This window comes from Heterodontus francisci, chromosome 28, assembly GCF_036365525.1.
Source record: "Heterodontus francisci isolate sHetFra1 chromosome 28, sHetFra1.hap1, whole genome shotgun sequence".
Classification (NCBI taxonomy): Eukaryota; Metazoa; Chordata; class Chondrichthyes; order Heterodontiformes; family Heterodontidae; genus Heterodontus; species Heterodontus francisci.
The window spans coordinates 7,472,882-7,489,397 of NC_090398.1; positions in this window are offsets into that span (position 1 = coordinate 7,472,882).

Sequence of the window (16,516 nt, forward strand, 5' to 3'; positions counted from 1 at the left end):
AGCTGACCCAGGCTTGGCAATTGGGGTGGGGAGGGAGCTTCCCTGTGTGCTTTTGCAGCAGCACAGATTCCTGTTGAATTGGCAGCCCCACCCCTTGTTGTTCCAGCCACTTGTTCCTCCCCCAACAGTCCAAAGTAAATTACTGGTGTTCAGCACCCACCTCCAGACAAAGCCTTGTTTCCAAAAAATGTCCCTTTCTTCTCTTTAATGGAGACTGTTGTTGGAGTTTTCCTCTGCTTGTTGGTAGCTGCTCTCCCTTGCTCAGTGTAGCTCCTCTCTCCACCTCTGCAACCTCCAACTGCCACCAGCACTGTCAGCTGAGACTCGTTGCTGCACTCAGCAGTCAAGACTCCACTGAGCCAGCAGCCAACACCCGTTTTTTTTTTGATGTCAGTGTAGAGGGAACTTTATTCTGTTTCTAACCCGTTTTTTTTTTCCCTTTTTTATGGTGTAGAGGGAGCTTGACTCTGTATCTACTCCCCCGTTTTTATTTCTTTTTTTTTAAGGTGACTTTTATACCCCAGGCCCCTTTTATATTTTTTTTATGTCGAGGGGGCCTTTATTCCTCAGGCCCCTTTATATACACACTTATAGAGGCTCAGAGACCTCCATGTCATCAGAGGCCTCCACCTCCACACTCTCCTTTTTTTTATTCACCCTGGGCCTGAGCCCAGCCCTGGGGCAAGTTGACTTCCCGAGATCGGGCTTTGTGCTGAGCTCAGACTCGGGTAGTGTCACGGTGTCCAGGGGACGCGCCTCTCGATGTTTATTTCTCCTCCGCGCCTTCCTTCCACTTGGACGGTCACCCGGCTGTGAAAACCACAGCCTCCGGTACCGACTGAATGGTATCTGGTGGAGGTGTAGTGGGGGTGGGAGGAGGTGCAGCGTCGCCACCCTGGGCCGCCGAGTTGGAGTTGGCAGCCGGGAGGTTGGGGCAGTTCTTACGAACATGCCCCACCCCCTTACAGACATGGCACCGCACCCCGTCCAAGGTCCAGAAGACGCGGTAGGCCGTCCCCTGGAATTCTACATTAAAGTGGCCCTCTGTAACCTCCTCCCGCGCCAGCTGCATGAATAACTGGCGGCGGAAGGAGTACACGTGTCGGAGGCTGTTCTCCCGAAGACCGAGCGGGACTGGGGTGAGCCCCGTCTTTACCTCCCCCAGATGGTGCAGGTGGGGAAGGAGGAGCTCACCAGGGATGAAGGGCGGGACATTGGATAGAATGAGCCTTTGCGCAGTGGCCTCCAGGGGGTCCACTGGCAGAAAGGTCCCGCCCACGGTGAACCCCTTGCTCAGAGCCAGGGACACCGCCCACTCGGTCTTCAGGAAAAACACTGCCTTCCTGTACATTTTAGAGGCTGCAACAATGGCCGAAGGGCCGACAACCTCGGCCATTGCTTTCACGCATGCCTCGATAGTCATGTTCGGGTGGACGTAGCTCTTGACCCCATGCTTCGATGTTAATAAAGCAAACGGTGACGGGGCAACAGGTGCAGCTGCAGCAGTCGCAGCAGCATATGTACGGGAAGGCCCCGCCACCGGCGAAGAGGGGCTTGCCATGGGGTCTAAGAGCTATGCCCACCCCCAAGAAACAAAACAAATTTACACAATTTAAAAAAAAAGCAAACTTTAAACAAGGTGGAGTGGGAGTAGAGGAGGATGGCGTAGGATGGTAAAGGAAAAGGGGAGGATAGGTGACTGAGGCGACTGAGTGGAGGAAGGGAGAGAAAGGCTGAAAAGGATGTTTGATCCAACTGCCAGTTGGAGCACCTTTATAACAATTAGTCCAAAACTGTTTGTTGTCTTCCAGTTGGGGGAGGCTTCTTCGCCCGGGACGGCTGGAGCCGCCCGGTACTCTCCTCTTCTGATTTTAACAAGAAAGTCTTCACCCGGTCAACTCCAGCTGTCCCGAGCAGGCAGTTGGGGTGGGGAGGGAGCTCCCTGTGTGCAAACACCAATACAAATACAGGGGCCCCTACTGGATTTGGCTGCCCACCCCTGAGTGGTCAGGCCTCTTCTCCCTCCCCCAAACAGTTCAAACCTAAGAGTCTTTCAGGTGCCCTGACACCCACCTCTCCAGAACAATTGCAGCCTTCATTGATGGTTTCCCTCCACTCTGTATTCACCTTTCTCCAGTCTCTCTCTCCAGTTGCTGCAGTTTCCACTCTCCACTCTGTATTCACCTTTCTCCACTCTCCACTCTCCACTCTGCAGTTGCTGCAGCACAGGTGCAGCTGCTCCCCCTGATTTCTGGCAAGAAATGCTCCAAATTGCCCAGCCAATCCCAGTGCTGTATCTGTCCTGGGAGTGTTTGATGGGGACAGTGTAGAGGGAGCATTACTCTGTATCTAACCCCCGTACTGTACCTGTCCTGGGAGTGTTTGATGGGGACAGTGTAGAGGGAGCTTTACTCTGTATCTAACCCCGTGTTGTACCTGTCCTGGGAGTGTTTGATGGGGACAGTGTAGAGGGAGCTTTACTCTGTATCTAACCCCCGTACTGTACCTGTCCTGGGAGTGTTTGATGGGGACAGTGTAGAGGGAGCTTTACTCTGTATCTAACCCCCGTACTGTACCTGTCCTGGGAGTGTTTGATGGGGACAGTGTAGAGGGAGCTTTACTCTGTATCTAACCCCGTTTTTTTGTTTTTTCTTTTTTTTTCTTTTGGAGTTTTACTCTGTATCTAACCCCCTTTTTCTTTTTTTTTTCTTTTCCACAAGGTGACCTTTATACCCCAGGCCCCTTTTATATTTTTCACATCGAGGGGGCCTTTATCCCTCAGGCCCCCTTTATGTACATATTTACAGTTTTAAAATAACTTTATTAAAACAGATAAATAAACAAAAAACTCAAATTAAAATGCCATTCTCGGCGTCGACGATGCACTCCAGTCCCTGCGGTGCCCACCGGTCGCGGAAGGCCTCAAGCGTACCGGCTGACACCGCATGCTCCTTTTCCAGGGACACCCGGGCGCGAACGTAACCGCGGAAGAGGGGCAGGCAATCGGGGAGGACGGACCCCCCGACGGCCCGCAACCTGGACCTGTGAATTGCCACCTTGGCCAGGCCCAGGAGCAGACCGACGAGGAGATCCTCCTCCCGGCCCAAGCCCCTCCGCACCGGGTGCCCAAAGATCAGGAGCGTGGGACTGAAGTGCAGCCAGAGTTTGAGGAGCAGCCCCTTCAGATACTCAAATAAGGGCTGCAACCTCGCACACTCCATATAAATGTGGAACACGGACTCGTCCAGGCCGCAGAAAGTACAGGTGGCCTGGGAGTCCGTGAACCTACTTAAAAGCCTATTGCACGGGACTGCTCTGTGCAGCACCCTCCACCCCAGGTCCCCGATGTAAAGGGGGAAGACTCCCGCGTAGAGAGACCTCCATCGGGGTTTCCCCTCGCCGCCAGATGGCAACGCGGACCGCCAGGGCGTGTCCGGCCGGCTGACGAGGGCGAGGAAGTGGAGAGTGTGCAGGAGCAGCCCGTACAGGAAACCCCTCCGCGCCGATTGGAATGGCACGGAGGGCATTTCCGAGAGGCGGCTCGGGTTGTGCGGGACCGGCTCCCGAGGAGGGTTTCGGGGCCTGGGTCCGATGAGCAGTTCCGGCCGAGCGGGAGTCAGCTCGGCCGGGATCGCTCCACACTCCCGAGCCCCCTCGCCACCCGCAGTGAGGGGCGTCCCGGGGGTTTCGGCGACTCCTCCGCCCGCCGGACCGTCCCCGGAGTCGGCCGCCCGGACAGCCGAGGCGCTCTCCTCCGCCGGCGGGGGAGCGCCCTGACTGGAGGCGACCATGTTCCAGACTCGGAAAAGATCCCGGTAAAAGACAGGCAACTCCCTCAGAGAGGCGCGGCTAACGGACTCCACCGGGAGCTGCGTGTCGTCTTGAAGGCAGTGACACTGGCGGAAAAAATACGTCGCCAGCGCACACCATCTGGGAGGACGCTCGACGTACAGGTATCTCTGCAGGGTCCGAAGGCGGAGAGTCGCAGCCTGGGTGCGGACGCACACCAGCGACTGACCGCCCTCCTCGATCGGGAGACTCAGGACCGTGGCAGAGACCCAGTGTTTCCTCTTGCCCCAGAAGAAATCGACGAGTTTCTTCTGGATCTTGGTGGCAAATACAGGGGGCGGGGCCAAAGTGACCAACCGGTACCACAGCATGGAGGCCACCAGTTGGTTTATGACCAACGCTCGGCCCCTGTAGGAAAGCACTCGGAGCAGTCCTGTCCAGCGCCCCAGCCGAGCGGTGACTTTCGCCTCCAACTCCTGCCAGTTTGCCGGCCAGGCTTCCTCAGCGGGGCTAAGGTGGACTCCCAGATAGAGGAGGTGCGTGGTGCTCCACGCAAAAGGTGTCATCTCCTCCGGCAGGGAGTCCACCCGCCACTGACCAACCAGGAGTCCGGAACATTTCTCCCAATTGATCCTCGCGGAGGACGCGGCAGAAAAGGTCTGCTGGCAGTCGCGCATCCTCCGCAAGTCAACGGGATCTGTGATTGCGAGGAGCACGTCGTCGGCGTAAGCCGAGAGGACGACCCGCATGGCCGGCTCGCGCAGAGCCAATCCCGTCAACCTCCTGCGAAGCAGGCACAGGAAGGGCTCCACGCAGATGGTATACAATTGGCCGGACATGGGGCACCCCTGACGCACTCCTCTCCCAAATCGAAGGGGCGCCGTCAAGGACCCGTTAACTTTGACTAGACACTCTGCGGCGGCGTATAAAAGTCGGACCCGGGACACAAAATGCGGCCCGAGTCCGAAAGCGCGCAGAGTCCCGAAAAGGTAATCGTGATCCACCCTGTCGAACGCCTTCTCCTGATCGAGGGAGAGAAAGGCGACCGACTGACCAGTCCTCTGGGAAAGATGGATCAGGTCCCGGACCAGGTGGATGTTGTCCTGGATGGACCGGCCCGGGACCGTGTAGGACTGGTCGGGGTGGATCATGTGGGCCAGCACGGAGCCCAGGCGGGTAGACATAGCCCGGGCAAAGATCTTATAATCCGTGCTGAGGAGGGAGACCGGACGCCAGTTTTTAAGCAGGCGGAGATCGCCCCTCTTCGGCAGCAGGACGATGACCGCCCTGCGCCACGAGAGGGGCATCTCCCCGGTCGCCAGGCTTTCCCCCAGGACCCGCGCGTAATCGTCCCCCAGGACGTCCCAGAACGCCCTGAGGAACTCCACGGTCAACCCATCCAGCCCTGGGGATTTGCCCCTCGAGAGCTGGTGGAGGGCGCCAGTCAGCTCCGCCAGCGTGAGCGGAGCCTCCAATCCTTCGGCGCCCTCCGGGCTGACCTGCGGCAGGTCCTCCCACAAAACTCTGCGCGCATCCTCGCTGGACGGATCCGGAGAGAACAACGCACTGCAATAAGTCCGGACCAGGAGGCCCATTCCCTCCGGATCCGTGATGGAGGATCCGTCGTCGGCCAGCAGCTCGACGAGCTGCTTACGGACCCCCCGCCATTTTTCCAGCGAGTAGAAGAAGGGAGAGGCGCGGTCCAAATCTTCCAGGATCTGGATCCGCGACCTCACGTACGCGCCTCGGGACGCTATGAGCTGCAGGTCCCTCAGCGCGCCCTTCTTCTCTTTGTACGCCTGCCACAGAGCCGGGTCCGCGACGGCATGACCGAGGCGGGACTCCAAGTCGAGCACCTCCCTCTCAAGGCGCCCGATCTCGGCTTCCCGCCTTTTGGTCGACCCCTTCGCGTACTCCTGACAGAAGACGCGGATGTGAGTCTTGCCCACATCCCACCATAGCCTCAAGGAGGGGAAGCCCCCCTGCTTCCTTCTCCATTCGGCCCAGAATCGACAGAACGAGTCCCGAAATCGCACGTCCTCCAGCAGCCGGTTGTTAAAGTGCCAGTACGCGGACCCCGCCCGCGTGCGGAGCGGAGTGAACTCCGCCCACACCAGGCGGTGGTCCGAGCACGGCACCAGCCGCATGGAGGCCGCCGAAACGCGGGAGACGTACGCCTGCGAAATGTAGAGGCGGTCGATTCGCGACCCCCCTCCTCCAGACCTCCACGTGAAGGCGCTGGAGTCGGGATGGAGATTCCGCCTGACGTCCACCAAGTTAAGGGAGCTGATCAGTCCCCTCAACTTCTCCACCGACGCTTGGCCGCGCTGGGGACCGGAGCGATCCCCCACCTCGAGGGTGCAGTTAAAATCCCCCCCGAGGATGATGCACTCGCCGCTATCGATGGAGCTCAAGAGAGCGGACACTTCTTCAAAGAAGCGCGCTTGCAAAGCGCCGGGCCTGGGCGCGTACACGTTCACAAAGTGGAGCGGCACGCTACCCAGGCGAACGGCGAGGTGGAGCAAGCGGCCCGGCACTAGCTCCTTGACCCCCAAGATCAAAGGCTGAAAAGTCGGGGCCAACAAGATAGCCACCCCACTAGAAATAGGGGTGAGGTGACTCATGTAGACCCCACCCTGCCACTCCAGGAGCCAGGTGGCTTCGTCTCCCGGAACGGTGTGGGTTTCCTGCAGAAAGCTCACCGCGTATCTCCCTTCCCTAAGGACTGAGAGATTGTGAAATCTGCGGTGAGCCCCTCTGCTGCCGTTGATGTTGAGGCTGGCTATGGTTATCTTCATGTCAAAGGTACTTAAAACCCGTCACCAACAGCTCACTGTGAGGAAGGAGTGGAAGTGCACCTGGCCCTCCACTCCCCCAGCAACCCATTGAGGAACACATTAAAACGGCGCCTCTCAACCAGTTTCACGTCCGCGCGCTTGCCCGCTATCTTAAGGGCGGCACGGACGGACTGGATGATCAGCGCCAGATTCGACCAACGGTCGAGGGCCAGCTGAACTTTATTGCGGCAACCTCTGCAAGCCGCGAGGAAATCCCGGAGTTCCGCCGTGGGGATGAGAGGAGATTCGGTGGGAGGCACGAGGGACTCCACCACCTCACTGGCGATGGAATCAAGATCATCCTCCGTGCCCCGCACCGAATCCCCATCCTCCTCCGGGTCGTCACCGCCAGCGGCCGACACATCCACCACACACTGTGGGGCGGACGTCCCGGCCGCGCCAGCTGGTCCCGCCTCCGTCACGATCCCACCCCCAGGATCGATGGCGGAGGAGTCCTCTCTGGGTTCTATTGTGAAACTGGAGCCTGTAGGCACCAGCGGTTCAGGACCCCCCTCCACCTCCATCCCCAGGCCAATGACTGGTCCAGGGGAGACAGAAGTTCCGGACTCCGGGAAACCAGCCGGAGCCGAGACTGGAGGCGGCGAGAGGAGGCCATCTCCCGCTCCGCCAGCACCCACAGGCCCAGCAGATGGGGCAGCATTCTCAGTTATAACTGGGTCGGGTGTCTCCTGGTTGGTGGTGGACACCGGCTGGGAGGCCCGACCCTCTGGGGCCTCGCCCTCCCCTTCATTCAGGGCACCCGACCCAGTAGCAGTGGCGGAATGGACGGTTTCCCCAGGCTCCCCCACCACAAGCAGGGCCCCACTTACTCCTTCAGGAGGGGCCTCATGTACCGGGGCCATCCCCTCCCCTCTATCCTGAGGAATAGAGTGCTCCTGCCCGGACTTTGCAGCCTTGGTGGTGGCGGTAGGGGGAACCTGAGGACCAGAAACAGGAGGCAGCTCCCCTCCAACAGATGGGCCCTGCACCTCAGGGCCCTGTGTTATTTCTGTGGAGGGGTGCCTTCTCCTCTTTTTCGCACTTGGGCGCGGAGACTCAGAGACCTCCATGTCATCAGAGGCCTCCGCCTCCGCACCCTTTTTTCCCTTTTTCGTCACCCTGGGCCTGAGCCCAGCCCTGGGACAGGTGGATTCCATGGGAATGGGCTTTGGGCTGAGCTCAGGCTCGGGTTGTGTCAAAGTGTCCAGGGGACGCGTCTCATGATGTTTCTTTTTTCCCCGCGTCTTCCTTCTGCTCGGACGGACGCTCCCCTCCCCACCAGAGGCTGTGAAAACCACAGCCTCCGGAACCGACTGAGCGGTGTCTGTTGGATCTGCGGGGGGAGTGGGAGGAGGTGCTGTGGAACCACTCTGGGCCGCCAAGGTGGAGCTGGCGGCCGGGAGGTTGGGGCAGTTCTTACGAACATGCCCCACCCCCTTGCAGACGTGGCACCGCGCTCCATCCGAGGTCCAGAAGACGCGGTAGGCCGTCCCCTGAAACTCTATACTGAAGTGGCCCTCCAAGACCTCCTCCCGCGCCAGCTGCATGAATAGCTGGCGGCGGAATGAGTAGACATGTCGGAGGCTGTGCTCCCGAAGACCAAGCGGGACTGGGGTGATCCCTGACCTCACCTCCCCCAGAAAGTGTAGATGGGGGAGGAGGAGCTCATCAGGAATGAAGGGTGGGACGTTCGACAAGGTTACCCGATGTGCAGTGGCCCCCAGAGGGTCCACTGGCAGGAAAATCCCACCCACTGTGAGCCCCGTACTTAGGGCGAGGGACACAGCCCGCTTGGTCTTCAGGAAGAACACAGCCTTCCCATACATCTTTGAGGCTGCAACAATGGCCGAGGGGCCGACAACCACGGCCATTGCCTTAACACAAGCCTCAATAGTCATATTAGGATGGGTGTAACTCTTCACCCCATGCTTTGATGTTAAGATTTTAAATGGTGACGGGGCCACAGGAGCAGCTGTCGCAGCTGCTGCAGCATAGGAGGGCCCCGCCACCGGAGAGGACTGAGAAGTCATGGGGTGGAAGAGTTACAGGCACTTTGCTGAGAGAAAAAAAAAGAAAAGAGCAAATACAATAAATCAAAAATGTAACACTTAAAGGATGTAGCACAGGGGAAGAGGCTGAGGGAGAGGAAGGCCAAGAGGAATCAGTCTTTGTTAGTATTGCACAAGTCTTGTAGCTGGTCTTCCAGTTGGGAGGGTGGGGTGGGGTGATGTCTTCACCTGGGTCAGCTGTAAGCTGCCCAGGCACACGCCTCACTCGATGTTCAGATAATAAGTCTCTTCACCTGGGCAGCTCCAGCTGTCCCGAGCAGGCAGTTGGGGTGGGGAGGGAGCTCCCTGTGTGCAAACACCAATACAAATACAAGGGCCCCTACTGGATTTGGCTGCCCACCCCTGAGTCTTCAGGCCTCTTCTCCCTCCCCCAAACAGTTCAAACCTAAGAGTCTTTCAGGTGCCCTGACACCCACCTCTCCAGAACAATTGCAGCCTTCATTGATGGTTTCCCTCCACTCTGTATTCACCTTTCTCCAGTCTCTCTCTCCAGTTGCTGCAGTTTCCACTCTCCACTCTGTATTCACCTTTCTCCACTCTCCACTCTCCACTCTGCAGTTGCTGCAGCACAGGTGCAGCTGCTCCCCCTGATTTCTGGCAAGAAATGCTCCAAATTGCCCAGCCAATCCCAGTGCTGTATCTGTCCTGGGAGTGTTTGATGGGGACAGTGTAGAGGGAGCATTACTCTGTATCTAACCCCGTGCTGTACCTGTCCTGGGAGTGTTTGATGGGGACAGTGTAGAGGGAGCTTTACTCTGTATCTAACCCCGTTTTTTTTTTTTTTTTTGTATCTAACCCCCGTTTTTTTTTTTAGGGAGCTTTACTCTGTATCTAACCCCGTTTTTTTTTTACAAGGTGACCTTTATACCCCAGGCCCCTTTTATATTTTTCACATCGAGGGGGCCTTTATCCCTCAGGCCCCCTTTATGTACATATTTACAGTTTTAAAATAACTTTATTAAAACAGATAAATAAACAAAAAACTCAAATTAAAATGCCATTCTCGGCGTCGACGATGCACTCCAGTCCCTGCGGTGCCCACCGGTCGCGGAAGGCCTCAAGCGTACCGGCTGACACCGCATGCTCCTTTTCCAGGGACACCCGGGCGCGAACGTAACCGCGGAAGAGGGGCAGGCAATCGGGGAGGACGGAACCCCCGACGGCCCGCAACCTGGACCTGTGAATTGCCACCTTGGCCAGGCCCAGGAGCAGACCGACGAGGAGATCCTCCTCCCGGCCCAAGCCCCTCCGCACCGGGTGCCCAAAGATCAGGAGCGTGGGACTGAAGTGCAGCCAGAATTTGAGGAGCAGCCCCTTCAGATACTCAAATAGGGGCTGCAACCTCGCACACTCCGTATAAATGTGGAACACGGACTCGTCCAGGCCGCAGAAAGTACAGGCGGCCTGGGAGTCCGTGAACCTACTTAAAAGCCTATTGCACGGGACTGCTCTGTGCAGCACCCTCCACCCCAGGTCCCCGATGTAAAGGGGGAAGACTCCCGCGTAGAGAGACCTCCATCGGGGTTTCCCCTCGCCGCCAGATGGCAACGCGGACCGCCAGGGCGTGTCCGGCCGGCTGACGAGGGCGAGGAAGTGGAGAGTGTGCAGGAGCAGCCCGTACAGGAAACCCCTCCGCGCCGATTGGAATGGCACGGAGGGCATTCCCGAGAGGCGGCTCGGGTTGTGCGGGACCGGCTCCCGAGGAGGGTTTCGGGGCCTGGGTCCGATGAGCAGTTCCGGCCCAGCGGGGGTCGGCTCGGCCGGGATCGCTCCGCACTCCCGAGCCCCCTCGCCACCCGCAGTGAGGGGCGTCCCTGGGGTTTCGGCTACTCCTCCGCCCGCCGGACCGTCCCCGGAGTTGGCCGCCCGGACAGCCGAGGCGCTCTCCTCCGCCGGCGGGGGAGCGCCCTGACTGGAGGCGACCGTGTTCCAGACTCGGAAAAGATCCCGGTAAAAGACAGGCAACTCCCTCAGAGAGGCGCGGCTAACGGACTCCACCGGGAGCTGCGTGTCGTCTTGAAGGCAGTGACACTGGCGGAAAAAATACGTCGCCAGCGCACACCATCTGGGAGGACGCTCGACGTACAGGTATCTCTGCAGGGTCCGAAGGCGGAGAGTCGCAGCCTGGGTGCGGACGCACACCAGCGACTGACCGCCCTCCTCGATCGGGAGACTCAGGACCGCGGCAGAGACCCAGTGTTTCCTCTTGCCCCAGAAGAAATCGACGAGTTTCTTCTGGATCTTGGTGGCAAATACAGGGGGCGGGGCCAAAGTGACCAACCGGTACCACAGCATGGAGGCCACCAGTTGGTTTATGACCAACGCTCGGCCCCTGTAGGAAAGCACTCGGAGCAGTCCTGTCCAGCGCCCCAGCCGAGCGGTGACTTTCGCCTCCAACTCCTGCCAGTTTGCCGGCCAGGCTTCCTCAGCGGGGCTAAGGTGGACTCCCAGATAGAGGAGGTGCGTGGTGCTCCACGCAAAAGGTGTCATCTCCTCCGGCAGGGAGTCCACCCGCCACTGACCAACCAGGAGTCCGGAACATTTCTCCCAATTGATCCTCGCGGAGGACGCGGCAGAAAAGGTCTGCTGGCAGTCGCGCATCCTCCGCAAGTCAACGGGATCTGTGATTGCGAGGAGCACGTCGTCGGCGTAAGCCGAGAGGACGACCCGCATGGCCGGCTCGCGCAGAGCCAATCCCGTCAACCTCCTGCGAAGCAGGCACAGGAAGGGCTCCACGCAGATGGTATACAATTGGCCGGACATGGGGCACCCCTGACGCACTCCTCTCCCAAATCGAAGGGGCGCCGTCAAGGACCCGTTAACTTTGACTAGACACTCTGCGGCGGCGTATAAAAGTCGGACCCGGGCCACGAAATGCGGCCCGAGTCCGAAAGCGCGCAGAGTCCCGAAAAGGTAATCGTGATCCACCCTGTCGAACGCCTTTTCCTGATCGAGGGAGAGAAAGGCGACCGCCTGACCAGTCCTCTGGGAAAGATGGATCAGGTCCCGGACCAGGTGGATGTTGTCCTGGATGGACCGGCCCGGGACCGTGTAGGACTGGTCGGGGTGGATCATGTGGGCCAGCACGGAGCCCAGGCGGGTAGACATAGCCCGGGCAAAGATCTTATAATCCGTGCTGAGGAGGGAGACCGGACGCCAGTTTTTAAGCAGGCGGAGATCGCCCCTCTTCGGCAGCAGGACGATGACCGCCCTGCGCCACGAGAGGGGCATCTCCCCGGTCGCCAGGCTTTCCCCCAGGACCCGCGCGTAATCGTCCCCCAGGACGTCCCAGAACGCCCTGAGGAACTCCACGGTCAACCCATCCAGCCCTGGGGATTTGCCCCTCGAGAGCTGGTGGAGGGCGCCAGTCAGCTCCGCCAACGTGAGCGGAGCCTCCAATCCTTCGGCGCCCTCCGGGCTGACCTGCGGCAGGTCCTCCCACAAAACTCTGCGCGCATCCTCGCTGGACGGATCCGGAGAGAACAACGCACTGTAATACGTCCGGACCAGGAGGCCCATTCCCTCCGGATCCGTGATGGAGGATCCGTCGTCGGCCAGCAGCTCGACGAGCTGCTTACGGACCCCCCGCCATTTTTCCAGCGAGTAGAAGAAGGGTGAGGCGCGGTCCAAATCTTCCAGGATCTGGATCCGCGACCTCACGTACGCGCCTCGGGACCCTATGAGCTGCAGGTTCCTCAGCGCGCCCTTCTTCTCTTTGTACGCCTGCCACAGGGCCGGGTCCGCGACGGCATGACCGAGGCGGGATTCCAAGTCGAGCACCTCCCTCTCAAGGCGCCCGACCTCGGCTTCCCGCCTCTTGGTCGACCCCTTCGCGTACTCCTGACAGAAGACGCGGATGTGAGTCTTGCCCACATCCCACCATAGCCTCAAGGAGGGGAAGCCCCCCTGCTTCCTTCTCCAGTCGGCCCAGAATCGACAGAACGAGTCCCGAAATCGCACGTCCTCCAGCAGCCGGTTGTTAAAGTGCCAGTACGCAGACCCTGCCCGCGTGCGGAGCGGAGTGAACTCCGCCCACACCAGGCGGTGGTCCGAGCACGGCACCAGCCGCATGGAGGCCACCGAGACACGGGAGACGTACGCCTGCGAAATGTAGAGGCGGTCGATTCGCGACCCCCCTCCTCCAGACCTCCACGTGAAGGCGCTGGAGTCGGGATGGAGATTCCGCCAGACGTCCACCAAGTTAAGGGAGCTGATCAGTCCCCTCAACTTCTCCACCGACGCTTGGCCGCGCTGGGGACCGGAGCGATCCCCCACCTCGAGGGTGCAGTTAAAATCCCCCCCGAGGATGATGCACTCGCCGCTATCGATGGAGCTCAAGAGAGCGGACACTTCTTCAAAGAAGCGCGCTTGCAACGCGCCGGGCCTGGGCGCGTACACGTTCACAAAGTGGAGCGGCACGCTACCCAGGCGAACGGCGAGGTGGAGCAAGCGGCCCGGCACTAGCTCCTTGACCCCCAAGATCTCCGGCTGAAAAGTCGGGGCCAACAAGATAGCCACCCCACTAGAAATAGGGGTGAGGTGACTCATGTAGACCCCACCCTGCCACTCCAGGAGCCAGGTGGCTTCGTCTCCCGGAACGGTGTGGGTTTCCTGCAGAAAGCTCACCGCGTATCTCCCTTCCCTAAGGACTGAGAGATTGTGAAATCTGCGGTGAGCCCCTCTGCTGCCGTTGATGTTGAGGCTGGCTATGGTTATCTTCATGTCAAAGGTACGTAAAACCCGTCACCAACAGCTCACTGTGAGGAGGGAGTGGAAGTGCACCTGGCCCTCCACTCCCCCAGCAACCCATTGAGGAACACATTAAAACGGCGCCTCTCAACCAGTTTCACGTCCGCGCGCTTGCCCGCTATCTTAAGGGCGGCACGGACGGACTGGATGATCAGCGCCAGATTCGACCAACGGTCGAGGGCCAGCTGAACTTTATTGCGGCAACCTCTGCAAGCCGCGAGGAAATCCCGGAGTTCCGCCGTGGGGATGAGAGGAGATTCGGTGGGAGGCACGAGGGACTCCACCACCTCACTGGCGATGGAATCAAGATCATCCTCCGTGCCCCGCACCGAATCCCCATCCTCCTCCGGGTCGTCACCGCCAGCGGCCGACACATCCACCACACACTGTGGGGCGGACGTCCCGGCCGCGCCAGCTGGTCCCGCCTCCGTCACGATCCCACCCCCAGGATCGATGGCGGAGGAGTCCTCTCTGGGTTCTATTGTGAAACTGGAGCCTGTAGGCACCAGCGGTTCAGGACCCCCCTCCACCTCCATCCCCAGGCCAATGACTGGTCCAGGGGAGACAGAAGTTCCGGACTCCGGGAAACCAGCCGGAGCCGAGACTGGAGGCGGCGAGAGGAGGCCATCTCCCGCTCCGCCAGCACCCACAGGCCCAGCAGATGGGGCAGCATTCTCAGTTATAACTGGGTCGGGTGTCTCCAGGTTGGTGGTGGACTCCGGCTGGGAGGCCCGACCCTCTGGGGCCTCGCCCTCCCCTTCATTCAGGACACCCGACCCAGTAGCAGTGGCGGAATGGGCGGTTTCCCCAGGCTCCCCCACCACAAGCAGGGCCCCACTTACTCCTTCAGGAGGGGCCTCACGTACCGGGGCCATCCCCTCCCCTCCATCCTGAGGAATAGGGAGCACCTGCCCGGACTTTGCAGCCTTGGTGGTGGCGGTAGGGGGCACCTGAGGACCAGAAACAGGAGGCAGCTCCCCTCCAACAGATGGGCCCTGCACCTCAGGGCCCTGTGTTATTTCTGTGGAGGGGTGCCTTCTCCTCTTTTTCGCACTTGGGCGCGGAGACTCAGAGACCTCCATGTCATCAGAGGCCTCCGCCTCCGCACCCTTTTTTCCTTTTTTAGTCACCCTGGGCCTGAGCCCAGCCCTGGGACAGGTGGATTCCATGGGAATGGGCTTTGGGCTGAGCTCAGGCTCGGGTTGAGTCAAAGTGTCCAGGGGACGCGCCTCACGATGTTTCTTTTTTCCCCGCGTCTTCCTTCCGCTCGGACGGACGCTCCCCTCCCCGCCAGAGGCTGTGAAAACCACAGCCTCCGGAACCGACTGAGCGGTGTCTGTTGGATGTGCGGGGGGAGTGGGAGGAGGTGCTGTGGAACCACTCTGGGCCGCCGAGGTGGAGCTGGCGGCCGGGAGGTTGGGGCAGTTCTTCCGAACATGCCCCACCCCCTTGCAGACGTGGCACCGCGCCCCGTCCGAGGTCCAAAAGACGCGGTAGGCCGTCCCCTGGAACTCCACATTAAATTGGCCCTCCGTGTCCTCCTCCCGCGCCAGCTGCATAAATAACTGGCGGCGGAAGGAGTAGACATGTTGGAGGCTGTGCTCCCGAAGACCAAGCCGGACTGGGGTGATCCCCGACCTCACCTCCCCCAGATGGTGCAGGTGGGGGAGGAGGAGCTCACTGGGAATGAAGGGTGGGACGTTGGACAACATTATCCGATGCGCAGTGGCCCCCAGAGGGTCCACTGGCAGGAAGGTCCCCCCCACAGTGAGCCCTTTACTCAGGGCCAGGGACACCGCCCGCTCGGTCTTCAAAAAGAACACAGCCTTCCCATACATTTTTGAGGCCGCAACAATGGCCGAGGGGCCGACAACCACGGCCATTGCCTTAACGCAGGCCTCAATAGACATGTTGGGGTGGGGATAGCTCTTCACCCCATGGCTGCATGTCAATAATTTAAAGGGTGACGGGGCCACGTGGGCAGCCACAGAAGCTGCAGCTGCGTAGGTAGTAGAGGGCCCCGCCACCGGTGATGAAGGGCTTGCCATGGGTCCAAGAGCTAAACCCACCCCAAATTGTGGACTTGCACACTAAATAACAGATTCACAGAAAAATTTGAAAAGACAAACAAACAAACAACAGGTTAGTGGAGAGGCTGAGGTAAGAGAGGAGAGGCAAAGGCAGGCTGGAAGGGATGACTTGCTATCTGGAGGTGGTGCTCACAGTACACTTAAAACAAACAGTCTTTGAAGTTGGTCTTCCGGTCTTCTGGTTGGGGGAGTCGTCTTCACCTGGGTCAGCTGAAGCCGCCCAGGCACTATCTATCCCCTTCCGTCTGTTTAGCTGGGCAGCTTCAGCTGACCCAGGCTTGGCAATTGGGGTGGGGAGGGAGCTCCCTGTGTGCAAACACCAATACAAACACAGGGGCCCCTACTGGATTTGGCTGCCCACCCCTGAGTCTTCAGGCCTCTTCTCCCTCCCCCAAACAGTTCAAACCTAAGAGTCTTTCAGGTGCCCTGACACCCACCTCTCCAGAACAATTGCAGCCTTCATTGATGGTTTCCCTCCACTCTGTATTCACCTTTCTCCAGTCTCTCTCTCCAGTTGCTGCAGTTTCCACTCTCCACTCTGTATTCACCTTTCTCCACTCTCCACTCTCCACTCTGCAGTTGCTGCAGCACAGGTGCAGCTGCTCCCCCTGATTTCTGGCAAGAAATGCTCCAAATTGCCCAGCCAATCCCAGTGCTGTATCTGTCCTGGGAGTGTTTGATGGGGACAGTGTAGAGGGAGCATTACTCTGTATCTAACCCCGTGCTGTACCTGTCCTGGGAGTGTTTGATGGGGACAGTGTAGAGGGAGCTTTACTCTGTATCTAACCCCGTGTTGTACCTGTCCTGGGAGTGTTTGATGAGGACAGTGTAGAGGGAGCTTTACTCTGTATCTAACCCCGTACTGTACCTATCCTGGGAGTGTTTGATGGGACAGTGTAGAGGGAGCTTTACTCTGTATCTAACCCCGTACTGTACCTGTCCTGGGAGTGTTTGATGAGGACAGTGTAGAGGGAGCTTTACT